A 16,995-nucleotide genomic window follows, 5' to 3' on the forward strand; every position below is an offset into this window, starting at 1 on the left:
AGTTTTAAAGTATTTATAATGTAGCTAACCTAACCTAATTGACCATTAGTATCCTTTTATCAACACCGCCATATTTATTTACAATGAACCAAAAAAAAACCCACCGAAAATGCACGATCGGGCGTCTGGCTGTCTCGTCTGTGAAAAGAAGGCTTCCCCATTACTGCGCTAGCAAGGGTAGAATATAGTAAGTATTTTACTTTTTTTCCCCTCATTATTCGGGAATTTATACCTTCGTCTCGTCAAAAATTTAGGTCATTAGAGACGGTAGCACGCAACAAACAAATCCAATGGCACCCACAGTCTATTTTTTGTAGGGAGGGGGGGGGGGAGTTGTTGTAAGGGAGTAAAGATTGTCCAAAAGGTTTTGGGTAGTATTGAAAACTACCCAGTTATGGTATTGATGGTCCGAAATTTTAAAGTATTTCTGTGTCTTGAACAATAGTGAAAATTATGAATGAATTATTTTTTATCTCCCCAATTTTTGTGGTTTTATGGGCGTTTTAAAAAAGGGGAAGGGGTACAATCGCCTTTCTCAAAGTACCGTCCCTGTACGAATCAAGGCGTGTTTGGGAACTAAATCGACCACAGCAAGAAACCATTCTGACATTTTCCTGAAGAGATACCGGTGAAGAAATAGGAAACCGAAAAGAGGATGGTTAGACCGGTTTTCGAACCGTGGTTACTCGGAATGCATAGATGGTATTTTAACTACCGTGACGTTTTGCTACGTCGACAGTTCAGGAAGACGACGACTACATATGTTAATAACTTTGAATAACCTTAGAACAAAGCCACAATAACTTAACCGCTTATGGTGTGATCTGTGTATTTATTTGATCGTCTGTTTAAAAAAAACCTGCAAACCTTTTAGATAAAGTAATTTTGATTATTGGAAATATATTTCTTTTTTTAATGAGTTGTCAATGTTTCTTGATGTATAACTTTATGACATTATTATAGTTTCTTCCATATACATTTGTTAGTTTAATTTTTCGTCAAACTTAACTTAAAGTTGGTTACCACAAGCATATAAACAGAAATAACAAAATTAATGCATCAGCTTTGGACAAACCTTGATGGTTTTTGCAAATTGGAAAATTGCGTGGAAAAAAACTAATACTTAAATTTAATCAAACTGGAGGTTGGACATAATAAATAGTTTATATGAGACACTTTTATTACGATGTCGCAGTAGACGTAAAATACATTACCGATTAAACTTTATCTGTGCTTCGTCCCATATACAATATATTGTTATGATGTTCATTAAAGACGTCATCAATATTCGTATCATTACTTAAAGTGTTTATCAAGATCTAATTTAACGTAAAGTGAGAAATGTTTATGTTTTAAAACTAATTTAGGTTCTATGTATTGTTAAATGAAAGCAAACTTAATTTGGAAGGAAAACTGCAAATGTTGAAAAAAAACTATTTTTTGTATACCCTAGATAAGTAACCTGCTTATTTAAATCAAATTTATTTGTTTAATTTTTGCAGAACTTTTCTTTCAATGGAAATTACACAAATATATAATTTATATTATTTTGACAGATATAATAAAATTTTATATTATATTTTAGGAATATTCCAAAGTCCCAAAAAATTTCCAATCAATTACGCTGAAAATCCTCACAGATAAATGATGCTCTACTTTTACTATTATGCATTGTTTAAGATGTGAAATTTAATACGCAATCACCGTAAACAGTTTAATTATCAATGGAAGTCAGTTAGTGTAACAATCAATAGGCTTATTTTTTTATTCCAGTGAAACAGTTTTGTTTGATTGAATGTAAATATTAAGTTAAGCAGCCGATTTCAATGTTTCAAGTTTGAATTGCGATAAAAAGAAAATTATCGAAAGTAGAATTATTTATTACATCTGAATGTAAACATTAATAATACACATTATTTTTTAATCAAGAGTTGTTTGTAAAATTGTCTGTTCTAATACGTTGCTATATCTGAAACAGTTGTAAAGATAGATTTGAATAAATGTTTAAAAGTTAAATTTCAAACCATAGTATGTTATTTAATGCTTTAATGGCGCACGTTTTATAACGCTTCGAGATCGCTAACACGGAAAAGTTTTTTAAAAAAAAAATAAGCTTAAATGGTTATAACTGTAAAAAAAAAATCAGATTTTTAACAGCTTAATATTTGGAAGTGGTCAACAAAACATACACAAATAATTTATGTAGATCCAGACTAGCTAATAATGTGTCGGTTATTATTTTATTTATTATATAAAGGCATGTTCAGCTGCCAACAGCTGAATGTTCGCAGAAGCGCCTGTCAAAAATAGTCTCGTGTTATCTTGACAAGAGTGTAGGACTATTCATAAAATTGGGGATGATAAGGGTTGCAAGCTTTCGTTGACGCGCGAGTTCTAACCAGCGGCTGAGACGTAGGTTTCGTAGACGTTTCGGGGTCTAAATTGCAGTCGCCATCTTCAGGTTAACAGTCTCCTACTGAGTAACTTTAATGTTCTCTTGCCTTCAAATAATTTCGGACGAGAGGAAGCACACACACATCTTTCAGGCGAAAGTATTATTTTCTGAGATGATTAGTAGGAGACTGCTGATACCTGATGATGGTGACTGCAACGCTTGGCGAAACGTCGGTGAACAGTTACCATTTGACGCATGTTGGAATCCACGTGACAATCAACCTCGAAATCTGGGATGCTTCCGTCGAAGGTTTTTGTTATCTTGACGAGGATCTTCCGTGGTGACGTCACCAAACAGATTGGTCCCGGGGTGAATGCTGGTTCGCAGAGCACCTTTGACCCTGGTCGCGCATCTTTCGCCGTCCTACGACAATTCATTTTTTTTATCTTCTATTTCATCACCCTTCTCTCTCTCTCTTTCTCTCTTGCCCCCCCCTCCCCCCTCCCTCAAATGTCCATGAGCCAGCTGCGATAAATTGTTCTTGGCTTCGCCTTCTCCCCGTGTGCTCTTTGCCGTTCTTTCTCTCACTGTTCCACCCAGTTTCTTTTTTTATGTGTAACGTCTTAGCTCGGTACGCATAATGTGGTTGGAGCAATTTCGTGAATGCGACGAAAGTCAAGGAACGGAAATGTGTATCATAAGGTGCTGCTATCTCTGGCAATATTCACAAAACTAAAGGGAATTAACGAATTTTAACAAGATGGACGTGATTCGACAAATAATTTTTATATAACCAATCACGTTCGACAATTAATCGCCATAAAATTCGCGGACGCGACAGACTTCTCGATTAGAAAAAAAAAGTTTCTAATCATATTACGCCGGTCGCTTGTAATTACTGAAATGAGCATCAAAATTTATTTCTTGAGTTGGTAATGCTATGATACATTCATGTACTTTTAATGTTTTGTTTACGAAATTAGTTTGTGAAATTTTTTTTTACGTTTACATACATTAATTTTTTTTGTTAATAAATGTCTGAATTTTCACAGTTTTGATCTATTTACATGCTTCCAGGATAGTTTTAATGTTATTGTTTCATTTAATACTTGGTTTTAAAGAAGTATTTTTATGTAGGCTATTTATCTTAGCAATCTGAAATAAATTCTTCAATAAAATACAATTAATTTGATAAAAAATGTCATGGAATTATCAGTTTTAAATATCTGAAATAAATAAGACCTAAAGCCGTAAAAATATTTAAACTTCCGTATTCTTTTCCAGTGGTTCTTTATTAGCACAGACGAGTGAAAATTTGTATAGTTTTATGTCAAACTGCTTTATTAACTATGCTATCTGATGTTAATTGTGACTTTCTTATTTGTTTCAGGTGAGGAGTCAATTTTCGGAGAATGGTGGAGGTATGACTCATAAATTTCGTGAGTACCAATTGCTGACGAAAACTATCATAACAAAAATGCACACATATTCTTAAGCTTGAAAAAATGGTAACTTTAGCTAACTAATTTATATTCAATCATTAACTAACTTTTAAGTTTATTAATTTAATAACTGTTTGTAAAACTCGTGTTTATTTTTAGTTTACAATAGTTGCACTTGCGTGGTTAGTGACATAATAGTTAGGTTGTATACAAAGTGAATCTAAATTCTGCCGAAAAACTTCGACTGCACGTTCGTTACGAAAAAAAAATTAAACATAATCGACTAAAGAGCTCCAAGACTGGTATAATCAACTTGCAGCTCAATAACTGGTTTAGTTATAATAATAAAGTATACGATATGAAGCACGATATGAACGGATAATGGTTTATCGACCAAAACGGAAAGCTACAACGCCGGACAGGTATGTTTAATATCCACAACACCCAGTATGCTAGAGCTGCTACAGTTCATTGGCAGTGCTAGTAGGTATATAAATGTTCCTCCGAAGACTGGGTCCGAGTCTTGGAGCATGAGCCAGTGACCGCCATATTGCATTGTGACGTCATTGGCGGCTATCTTGGATGACCGTAACGTTGACCTTTGAAGCTTATCTTAGAAAAGGATTTTTTTATTATTTAATTTTCATAAATTTTTTTTTTTTTTTGAAATTTTGGTGGAAATTTTGTTGTCCTAAAAACTAGAAATTTTGAGTCATTTTGGCGAATTTTGGGTAAATTTTGAGTCAATTTGGGAAAGTTATAGGCAAATTTTAGTTAAGGTTAAGGTCATACAAAATGGTCGCCATGACGTCAAAATCCAAGTTGGCGGTCACCAGCTCCGCCTTCACGACCCGAACCCAGCCGTCGGAGGAACATTTATAAACGAATGGCACTGATTGTTAATCGAGATACACGCGTATGAATATATTGTGAAGAAACAATCCGAAATAAAAGTTAGTTTTTGATATGCGGATTAATAACTTGATTTAGACAACTTAAAATATTCACGTCAGAAAAATTTATACGAAAAAAATGGATAATTACCCGCAATTATTTCAATGAGTTCATTTTACAACAATGACAAATTTTACTGTGGTTGTATAACTTTTTTCAATTAAACGTTTATCAGATTCTTACTTTACCAGTTCGTTGTTTTCAATGTACCAGTTCTTCTACTCGGCCATCAAAAACATATATCACAGTCTTTAGAAGCACTTTTAAGACCATAAGCCATAGATAGGTTTTCAACAATTTTTTTTTGTGTTGAAGCTGAAACCGATGTTTTTCGGTCGAATTCAGATTGGTCTTGTATAAGTAGGGGTAAAGATTTTTTTTCTTTTCGCAGCCCGAACGATTACTATAATGTGTTATTTATTGTATGTCCGAGCCAGAAGTTTTCTCCACTGTGATTGGTGATTGTCGGCAAGAGAGAACCTCTCCTTGTATTTTGGCCGCGCCATTCAGGACTTTCCCTCCTCAGTGACTGCTGTGATTCGTGAGCTGGTTCCCGAGATGCATCCGAAAGAAACTCCAAACCAATCACGAACACGCAAACGACGCTTCAGCGTTCAAAAAGATCGCGGCTCGTTTACAGCTTCTCTCAGAACTCGACGTCAAGATGGGAAAGATTTTTTTAAAATCCGTCTCGAATGATCCATCTTTTTAAAGAAACTTGCCAAGTTACCATAAAAAATAATAATTTTTATTCAAAGTTATCTGGTTAGAAATTTTTCAAAGTGTCGGAATTCCTTTTTTACGAAGTGTTTGACTTGTTAACAATTGTTATCCATAGCAGGGTTATTCAGGATTGCTTGGAAAAAAATTAGAAATGTAGTATATGTAGCTATTTTATTTAATAACGTGGTGCAGCAGTGCTGGGATATTAAAATTTTAAAAAAATATATGCATATAACTCAATAACTACGACACTATTTTTATCTGGTTTATATGATCAAGGACCGGCATATTGTTCTGTCAAATTTTTCTCGGCTTGATTCTAAAGACTGGAACACCATGTAGGCTGGTAGATTTTAAATCAGTACAAAATATCATACATCTTTTTAATTTCACCGGATTAATAGGCCCGCCTGGTCAGGAGTGTTAGGAGGGATGTTAAGTGCGACGCACACTGGTGCTTCTAGCGCGGGGTCGCCTCTAAAAGCAAGGACCTGGCCTGGCACGCAGTCTTCTCTTAGTGCAAAGGACAAGCATGAGATTTGAGTGGTAACAATAACAATTGTTTGGCAGAAGGACGGGAGATAAAATGTGCATTGTAAGTCCCCTTGAGTTTTTTCAAGAGTCTGAACTGGGCGTTTTATGTCCAAAAGAAAAGTACCCTGAAAACACACGTTTTAGCCATCTTCACTCTTATAAAGTTACAGTTTAAAAACAAAATAAGCCCTCAGCGTATTTGCAAATATATGTTTTTACGTAAGCAGACACCACTCGTATATCTTGAGCGGTTTTAAAATTGCGTGGTGTCTCTTGAAAGCTCTGCACGCCGTCTGTGTGCCCAGTTAGGCGGGGCTCCTTAATTTTTTTTATAAGAATTGTCGATAGAACAACAATGGCAGAAGGGTACACATCTAATTGGTACTACGTTAAGGAGACGCACCACAACGCCGAAATACCACAACGCCGAAATGCCAAATTGACACCACAACGCCGACAGCTAGAAAACTGCTGTGTACCACAACGCCGAATTACCACAACGCCGAAATACACTAACGCCGAAGAATGTCATTGCAGGACTGCCACAAAGGTTAGGTTAGGTTAGACTAGTTTAGGTTAGGCTAGGTTAGGTTAGGCTAGGTTAGGTTAGGCTAGGATAGGCTAGGTTAAGTTAGGTTAGGTTATATTACGTTAGGTTAGGTTAGGTAAGGTTAGGTTTGATTGTGGTATTTCAGCGTTAAGGTACAATTAAGAAACACACACAAATTCATTCAGTTGTTATTTCGGCGTTGTGGTACACAGCAGTTTTATAGCGGTCGGCGTTGTGGTCAATTTTGACATTCGGCGTTATGGTATTTCGGCGTTGTGGGCAAGTTTGACATTCGGCGTTGTGGTAACGACCCCTACGTTAATAGAACTAATCAAATTTGAGACAGAATACACGGCACAGACTGTACTTCTCCTCGACACTGGGATTCCTATAGACCTGCTTTTCACTCCCTGGAGGGCGTACGCGTCTGTGGCGAGCCGCAGCCAGGGAAAGGGGTTTACTGTGTGGGAAGGGGTGGTTGTGAGTTAAGATTCTTCGAAAAATGGAGAGAGGGGGGTGTGGGAGAAATGGAGGAAGCGAGAGAGAACCCGATACCAACAACTATCCTTCCTTCCCATCCCAAACCCCTTTACGTTCCCTATATAACACGCTGCTCCCTACACTCGTATGGGTCCACCCTATCACTTCGCTTCACTTCTTTGCTTCTCCTCTCTCTCTCTCTCTCTCTCTCTCTCTCTCTCTCTCTCTCTCTCTCTCTCTGCCACCGTTTTCTCCGCCCGCGAGATTTACTTTGCCGCCAGCTCTTCCGTTGTCACCTTGAAAAATAAACATGTATTTGCTATCCAAACCCTGCCCCCTGCTATCCAACCTCCTTCCCAACTTCTCTCTTTTTTTTCTTCGCTCTCTTCCACAGGCGAAACCGTCTGTTGCTATGGATGCGTATTCCAAGCACATTCCCTTCCGATTTGTTCAACTTTCTAGGAAAAGGAGGGGGGGGGGGGGTAGTTTGTAGTCTGCGGATACTCGTGCACCACTGTGTGTAAATAAAGTGAAATCTTTCTTGTGTGACATTGATCAAGTTTCAATTGGTTGTGAAACGCAAGTTAAAAATTATATATAGATATAGTTTTATGAATGGAAATCATAACCGCCATTTCTATGTGTTCCGGTAAATAAACTGTATAAATAACATAGCTGAGTGCTGTCATCGCCCATCGTTTGCTTTTAAGCTTGACCCCAAAAGTCGTCTTCAGTATATAGTTCAGATTTTTTGAACTGAAATATTTAAAGCAAGCAAACACGATTTTTTTTTCTTTTTGAAAAAAATACGGTTAAATGTTTTGTCAACCGTGAAATCAAAATTATCTTTGCTGTTTTCGTACACCAAACACAATGATGTGCAGTTCAGGTAACGAAGCGATTTTTTTTTACGTGACAACGTCTAATAAATCGATGAACGCCGGCTGCACGCACGAAAAAGTGTCCCGTAACGCACATTGTCCCGTTACGCTGTGTCCCGTTACGTTCATTGTACGCTTGCGCCGCATATATCTCTCTTCCACTCGATTGGAACAACCATCGATTTGACTTTTTCGAGGCACATTAAACTTGAAACACTCCCATTCGTTTCCAACTTTTCCTATCATCCTCCTATCCTTAACAGAATAACACAGATTGCAAGAAGTTAAATAGCGAACATGTATAAAAGTTATAGTTAAAATAATCTGTTCGTTAAAGTTATAAACATATTTGAATTAATGAGTGCAAATAAAAGTAAATTTATCAATTAAATTGTAGATTTCATTTCACTCCTTCTTTGTACCCATACAAAATAGTGATAATTCAATAAAAATGATTCAATTTTATTCATAAAAGTATGCAATCATTTCATCAATGTTTTGTTATGACGTCACGTTTAACTATCGTCCGTAAACCGACTTTACAGACAACCAATTTTTTTAAAATTTTATTTTAGGTGACCAAACATATTTACTTCCACGAAAAAAAAAAGTTTTTTTTTTTTTTTTAAATCAAATCACTGTGTTTATTTAGATGTTAACAAACAAAAAAAAAAATTTGAGGCGAACAGACCTTTATCTCGGACGAGAGGTGTGGTTCTGGAAACGAGAGGGTAGTTGAGGATGGTCTTCCAGCGATAGAGTGTGTACGCTTCCGAGGTGGCCGCGGTCGCTGGCACGTCGCGCTAATGTGCCGAGGGTCGCATCTTCGATGTCGACACCCCCGGCGCGATTCGAATCTACGAGATACCAGGCGCCCGACTGTATTCCTGGAGATACCGGAGACCCAGGAAAATAATTTTAAAAAACCCACGCGTTTGCATTGAAGAATACGTGGAGGATGGATGGGTGAGTAGTACTGTTTGCGTATTTAATTTTTAAACTGTATTTCTTGGAACAGTGAAAATGTTTAAAACGCATGTTTCAAGTGTGAGTGTGTGTTTGTGTGTGTGTGTATAGGCCATAAAACACTCGATACAAGTTCTTGAAAGCACTCGAGTGACTTGCATTGAGGGGCGATTAAACGGGTGGAGTAAATGGTATAACCAATAAAGTAATTAATGCTATATCACATTTGCTATACCCGCGAAATCGAATTTAGGCCTGTGCGAAGCTCCGACTAAGCGAAATGACCCGAAGCTCTTTTAAATATTCGAATGGACTTTGCCAGAAAATGTGCTATTCGTGTTATTTGAAGCTCCGGTTGTGATGCAAAGCTTCGGCTCCGATGTGAAGCGTTGCGTTTGGTGCAAAACATTAAAACATTGAAAGCCTAAGATTCACCCATGAAAATATTTAGTTTTTTGTCTATGTTTTACTTGAATAACGTTGGCTGCTTAAAAAACAAAACAAGGCACTCCGTTTAGATTCATGAATGTTCAACGTTTCTATTATGCATGGTTATTTAAAAAAAAAATTCAGAATGATGTTATATATCGGGACCAATTGGTTAATCACATAATCAGTTCAGACATTACGGACATTAAACGATTTTTTTTAAATTTAAATCTTTTTTTTTGTATATTAAGTTTAAGACGCCTTCACCGAGAAAAAAAAATTCGCAATTCGAGTATACTTCGCAAGTATTTTGGATATTCGATTTAATATTCGCTTCGCATAAAAAAAAGCTGCTATTCGCACATGCGTATAATCGGTCTTTTTATCTGCCCTAGTTGCTTTTCCGTTTACTCTACTCATGTAATCGCCCCTTTAAAACTTTTACCTTCATTCCTCTGCCATAAGATGTTATGGTTACCACTCAGTCTCATAGTTTCCCCGTGCGCGACGAGAAGACTGCGGGGCCAGTTCATTTGGAAGCACCAGCGCAGCGTGTGACGCACTTATCATCCCGCCTCACTAACACGAAATACTCCCATGTTACGCCCGTTTAGCTTCTGTGCGTAACCTTGCGACGTACAGTCTCTCTCATTTAACTATTCACAAACTAAGCAGCACTCAGAAGTAGTAGCACCAACAAACCTTTTGTCACTTCTGTCAGCAGCTTCTGCTGAACAACTTCTGTTGAACAACTTTGCGTGGTTCTTATTGTTCTTAAAACAATCATGTATAATAATTAAAGATACCGGGAAAATATTGCGTATTCATTCCATGATAGTCTAACATCCAAACAAGTATACCTTCGCACCGCGTCTGCGATTGGCCCACATTTTATCTGGGGAACTGTGAGCCAATGGGAAACCCTAAACCGAGAAAGTGCCGTATAACGTAACAACCTTGTTGAGACGTCTGACGAGTCTGCAACCAACCAACAAGTGTCGTTTTCCCGAGTATATAAATGACTGTGGAATCTATCCTAGAGGTCAATGAACCAGTGAACTTTTCTGGTCCCTAGTAATAGTCGGTAAAAAGGTAACACTGGAACTACTTTCCAAAACAGTGGACAAGTAACATTAACGCAAGACCATTGGGCGTCGCGAATCGGAATTTTGGGAATGACAAATGACTGGAAGGTTTTGGGAAGGGCAGATGACTGTAATCTTTTGGGAAGGGTGTATTACTCGAAGATTTTGGGAAGGGCGGATGACGTGAAGGTTTTTGTTGAGCTTAAAAAAATGGGGAGTCCGAAATTTTTTAAAAATAAATGCCACTTAAAATCCTATTTTAAAACATTTTTCACTTTCTCGAACTTCATAACCGTAATTATTGTTTGTCTGATTTAAAAGAGCAGGCTAGCTAAAATTGACGCACAGTAGGTACAGTAGCAATTAAAAATGAAAAACAATAATTAAAACAATTGAACCGACTGAAATTACAGATGCGGGCTGGATCAGATTTTTTATTCCATTTATTTATTTGTTTATTATAAAAGGGTGTGTGTAGGGTGGTAACCACCCCTATTGTCCCTCTAATAGGGCCAATTTTGCACAAAAAACAGAGTATAAAATAGTGATGGGTCAAATCTCAATTTTCTCGAAACCAAATCTCGTATTCGAATCCCAAAGAGTAACTCGAATATACCCCTCGAATTTGAATCTCGATCTCAGGGATCAAAATACCAAATAATATTCAAGAAATTAAAAATCTTTACAATGGTATCGAAACATTCAACCATTTAAATATTTGTTTCGCGAACAGTTTCCAGAATCACTACATGTTGTAATCTTATTTATTTATTGCATGTTAAATATATTGGGGAATGTTAACAGGATACATATGAAGTAAAAAAAAAAATGACTGAGTAAATTTGAGATGTATTCAGTGTTGATTTTTTTTTTACTTTATTTCCTCAAATATTTTTCATCCAATCAAATCTATAATCTTTCATATACTAAGGATTTCATGGTATTTGATGATTTAAGTGGCCCATCTATCGTATAAAACTCTAGTCATATGCTCAGAGGGGGCAATTGGATCTTTGGATCGATGAAAATGAGTTGGGGGGGGGGGGGGGGGGGTTGCTTTACCCTTGTCACCACCCTTCCCTTAATCATAGGTTCTGCAATACCGGGCCTGCTGATCCCTCTTGAGTGTCCGGTTAGTCCCGGGTCGACATTGCCTCTACGTGAGTCGTCTAATTGCCTGTCCTACAACCCCCCTCCCTCCAAAAGCCCCTTTTACTTCATCAAACTAGAATTACCCCCCCACCCTCCTTTCCCGATCCCTTACTTACTTTCGAAATCCATTATCCGTGGCTCTGCCCAGCTACCACCCCTTTCCCACCAGAATTATCCTGCATTGTCAAAATAATCACTAGATACCTGCACAATTCACGTAATTTTCTGGCACGATTATGCGCTCTGCGCACTTAACTTACACACAAATAAGTCGGGTGTCTGTTGTGTCTTTTGTCCGGTGGCTTACCTTTCCACATTTTACCATCCGACCGCATTACAACAAAGTAGTGTTCTCGCTAATACTGGGTTCCAATTCTTACCCGGGCATTTATGCTTTGTGTTGTCCCAGTACCTTCAATAATTAATTTATATCTAAAAAGCTTTGTTAATAGCTTTCCTGTATTAATTGCGCACATTAATAAACAAATCAACACAAAATAAAGATCAATTATTAAATTCTAGATTGTATTTTACAATGGTTAAAAAAATTATGCTTAAATTAAACATCAACATGCGCTAACTTTCGTATTATATCGAGAAAAAAAACGCAATTAATGTATGCAAAACTAATGATAGCCATGTATTGTGCAATGTTACGATATATTTCTTGTAGTATTATAAACTATTTATTTGCAACTGGTTTCCCAAGGAATATTTTGTGAAAGTACAGAACATTTGGTTTTCCGTGTACCTCTGGTCCAAAAAAGGAACACAGTTCTCCAAATAATATCGCGTACTTTACAGGTGCTGATGATCACATACCAGTAAAATTAGAGATGGTGATTTATCGCTGGAGAAATTTAAATTTTTGGTAGACTTCTGAGCACTTTTTTTTACATTTTTGCAACATTTATTTATGGTTAGTTTTGCTATGGATTCAGCCAGTTGAGAAACGACGCGTTGCAATAAAGAAAGTCCGTGATTTACGCGCTCTTTTTATTTTCCTACCCAAAATGTTTTTTATTTATGCATTTAGTTCACACATGTTTAACGTAACTCGCCAAATTTATCAGCTACTTGGACGTTGACGGGGTGGAAGAACCCCGAGCGTTAGGTTGGCTGACGTGGAGAAACGTTCGTGCACTGGAAATTGGCAAACCTGGGGAAGCCGAGCCGATCGGATTTTCGTCTGTTGCAGTCGCGCCGCAGTATTGTTTGTTTGTTTGTTTGTTTGTTTGAAAGTAGCTGGCTGGCGCTCCTCTTTGAGGTCGGGCGGGCGGGCGTGGTTGGAAAAGAGGGGCACGACTTTACGTCCTTTTGCCCTCGGGATGCTTAACATTCAGGCGAAAGTTTTCGAAATTCGTGTGGCACACGTTTCAATGGGTGGGTGTGTCGGAACGCCGTGGAACGTGTGCTCTGGAACCCGACCGTGTGAAGCGCCGGAGGGTGCTTTCCAGCAAACGATACAAGCGCGCAGTTCACAGAAACCGTCGTGGATCTCTTAGCACACGAGAACCAAGGGAGAAGATCCGACGTCGATCACATGGCAGAGAACGATTTACAAGGCGTGTGCGAACACATAATAAAATTAATTGTCCACTTTTACAAAAAGATTCCGTCGGAAACCAGTTGCAACTAGTTTGAAAATACTGCAATAAATACGAGGGTAATTACAACGTATCTGGAAAAAAATTGGTTGTCTGTAAAGTCGGTTTACGGACGATAGTTTAACGTGACAACGTCATAACAAAACATTGATGAAATGATTGCATACTTTTATGAATAAAATTGAATCATTTTTATTGAATTATCACTATTTTGTATGGATACAAAGAAGGAGTGAAATGAAATCTACAATTTAATTGATAAATTTACTTTTATTTGCACTCATTAATTCAAATATGTTTATTTCTTTAACGAAGAGATTATTTTAACTATAACTTTCATACATGTTTGCTATTTAACTTCTTCCAATCTGTGTTATTCTGTTAAGGATAGGACGATGATAGGAAAAGTAGGAAACGAATGGGAGTGTTTCAAGTTTAATGTGCCTCGAAAAAGTCAAATCGACGGTTGTTCCAATCGAGTGGCGCAAGCGTTCAATGAGCGTAACGGGACACGGCGTAACGGGACAATGTGCGTAACGGGACACGTTTTCGTGCGTGCAGATGGCGTTCATCGATTTATTAGACGTCACGTCAAAAGAAAGACTTTATTGTTTGTACAAGCGAACGACCGTTGCATTCCTTCAATATGATCACCAGCACGGTCTTGTTGTACCTTTTTTTGCCAGATGTTGTAGGAAGCCGTTGGCAGGGTTGTTGTTTGTTGATGTCGGCGACGGAGCGTCCTATTGCTCGGCGCTCGCTCGCCTTGTCGCTTCGTCGCTCCCGGCCGCGCCGTGGTGCTCTTTCTGACTGCCATTTGCGCCACTGCCTTCGCCGCGGTTCGTCATTGGTTGTTCCTCGCCCCGGCGCTCCCAGCGCCGCCAGCAGCCACCTCGTGCAGGGAAGCCTATGTTTCACAGACGAGAGAGCCACACCCGAAGTTACCCGAAGTTCATGCTCGCTTTTTTTCCCCGTTCTATTTCATAATTGAGTAGGCCAGTTGCAAAGTAAGACTTGTCCAGCATAAATCATTTTGCGTAATGCAGGAAAAACTGCTGCCGCCATTTACCAAGCGTTAACAGTGATTTAAAAAATACTACCAAACTGCTAGTGAGTCTTCTTTCCACGGCACAAAGTATCATACAAATTGCATAATTGGGGTGTCTTAAATTAAATAATATTGTTTGGACATAGCCTATTTTGCAACAGTCAGCTGGACATGGCTTATTTTGAAACTGCTGGGTTTGGACAAGATGCACTTTGCTAAAGGAATGTACATTATAACTAATTAAATTTATATTGTGTATTTTAGTTACAGATGCAGACTTTGGAACAGACAGGTCATTTAAATTTTAAGTTAAGAACACTAAACAAACCGACTTGCTTACCATTGTTTTCAACACAATTTTAACATACATATGCAAATAAAAAAATTAAAGGTTTGCAATGAGCAAACAGTGAGTTTCTTAGTTTGTCCTAAATACTATATACTAAGTTCATCATCTGTCATGATAATGTCATCTTCAGCATCTTCTGCCTCACCTACTGTTGTGTCTTCAAGGATAGAACTGTGCCAGCCAAGAAGGGGATTGTCTTTCCATTCACTTCCATAATGCTTACACAAAAGGCTTTCCACATCTTTTAGTTTCTCAGGTTTTATTGGTACTCCAAATTTCAATTCTTGTGGTGTTATGTATGAAATGGTTTTGCCACGCCTGCATATTGATTTAGCAGCTCCAGCATCTATCTACCTTGTAGTTAGGCTCTCCTCTTACGAGAACACTTCCATTTTCTGAACGATGTATTACGAACCGCTTGAACGGAGAAAATTGAAAATGCCAGTTACCAGGTTTCTTTAATATTACTTCAGCTGCACTCTTCCAATCATAAACCTTATAATCTTCACTGGTCTAAATAGCTGGCCATGCTCCCTGGACAGTTCATAGTATTCTTCAGGAGCAACTATGGTTTCCCTCTTCTTTTACACTTGTTCAATGAGGCCAAAGATTCTATCGGGAGGGATGTATGAATGTCCTGTGATCGGAAACGTCAGTATAATTCTGTTTACATTTTGTGGAGCATATGATTGTAACCATTTGAATAGCATACCGATCATTGAGCTATTTTTGTTCTGGCAACCACAGCCATCACAGTACAGACTTACGGTATGTACACCAGCAAGGCTTGTGTTCCTTAGTCGATGGTAGACTGCAGATGCAATAGCATTAGACCCGTTATACCTTTCTGGCTCAGTCCACGTGTAAACATAAGTACTATGGTAATCTTGTATGGAGGATGTCGTGCCCTGGCATATCGTAAAGTTGTAGCAATATAGTTGTCGGCTGCAGTAAGCAGACTGATCAGGTAGTTTAGGTAGCACTTGATTTTTTTGGCAATCAAAGCTAAAACTAACTACACCATCTTCTTCTTTCTTAAGCAGTTCATAAAACACTTTTGCTTTGAGCTTATGCATTCTGTATTGAGTAATTAGATCTTGTTTGCTGCCCTGATCATGGGTGTAACTAATCTCCTCTTTCAACCGAATACAGAATAAAAATGCATCTGTTGATGGGCAACCAAAACTAATATTGAAGTCCTCAACAAAGATCTTTCTAAAGTATTCATATTTAACTCTTAGGCTGATGTCTGAAGCTTGGTTAAAATAACGCCAAAGCTTCTTTATTGTAAGAGAACTCTGCAAATATTGCTGTTTTGATTTGCCACGACAGTAGTGCGATTCTAGTAGTTGTAGTGATTGAATGTATGTTTTGACAGCTTGTTTTTTTAAGGCAAATTGTTTGGATCTAACATCACCACTGCGATTTTCTTTTGGTGCACCTTCAACAAAACGAAACCAAAATTAAGTAACAATATTAATGTTATGGCTGAAGTGATAATAAATTAATATAGTATACAACTCCTGTAAGCAATTAATGTTTGAAGTTGATGTTAGATTTATCACTTTGGTATATTTTAAGAACTCGTTTTATTTTATGCCTACCCAGTACAAAACTACACGAGTGAAATAGTTTTACGACACTATAATATTTACGACAATATTCATCAATATTGGCCTTTTTATTTTACACAACATTTATAGATTTATAAAACCTCTCACAGCACGTACTAATGTTTAAATAATGTTAAATGGACAAGACCCGTTTTGACATTACGCATTTGAAAACACTAGATTTTTAAAGGACAAGACCTATTTTGCTACAGTATTCGGGATGGACATAACCTGTTTTGTAACAGTAGCAAATTTGGACAAGGCATGTTTTGAAACTGTACTGGTATTTTGTGCTGCTTTTAAACAGGGACAAGAATTATTTTGTCCCAGTTTCTTAACTGTCACTGATACCAACCACAAAGGTGCACCCAAAACCACCATAAACTCGTTTTTCAATTTTTGTGGACAAGGCTTACTTTGCAACTGGCCTACTCGTATATTTAATGTAGCTATCCTGACCAAATCAACCGTCCACAATGGTTTAAAGTATTTATAATGTAGCTAACCTAACCTAATTGACCAATAGTTATCATGAGTTACAATGAACAAAAAAAAAAACCGAAGATGCACGATCGGTGGTTCGGCTCTCTCGTCTGTGAAAATAAGGCTTCCCCCTCGCGCAACAGCAAGCAGGACCACCAACAGTCTCGAGCCGCCGAATTTCCCTCGGGCGCACACCACACAACTTAAAATCCCTGCTTCTCTCGCACCGGGGCTTGCAATGAACTCCACGTATTTAAATTACAAAAGTAACTTACGTAACCAATAACATATATATATATATATA

At 37.8% G+C, this 16,995-nt stretch overlaps 1 protein-coding gene across 1 annotated transcript in view; it reads left to right on the forward strand.

The window, feature by feature from the left end:
* Positions 1-3,805: 3,805 nt before the first annotated feature.
* The window catches only part of LOC134536807 (Krueppel-like factor luna), a 362,378-nt gene continuing 349,188 nt past the window's right edge, over positions 3,806-16,995 (forward strand). Inside the window, exon 1 of the mRNA XM_063376748.1 lies at positions 3,806-3,834. The gene's annotated coding sequence lies outside the window, so the exon portion shown is untranslated. The remainder of the gene's footprint in view (positions 3,835-16,995) is intronic.

This window comes from Bacillus rossius, chromosome 11, assembly GCF_032445375.1.
Source record: "Bacillus rossius redtenbacheri isolate Brsri chromosome 11, Brsri_v3, whole genome shotgun sequence".
NCBI classification, from domain to species: domain Eukaryota; kingdom Metazoa; phylum Arthropoda; class Insecta; order Phasmatodea; family Bacillidae; genus Bacillus; species Bacillus rossius.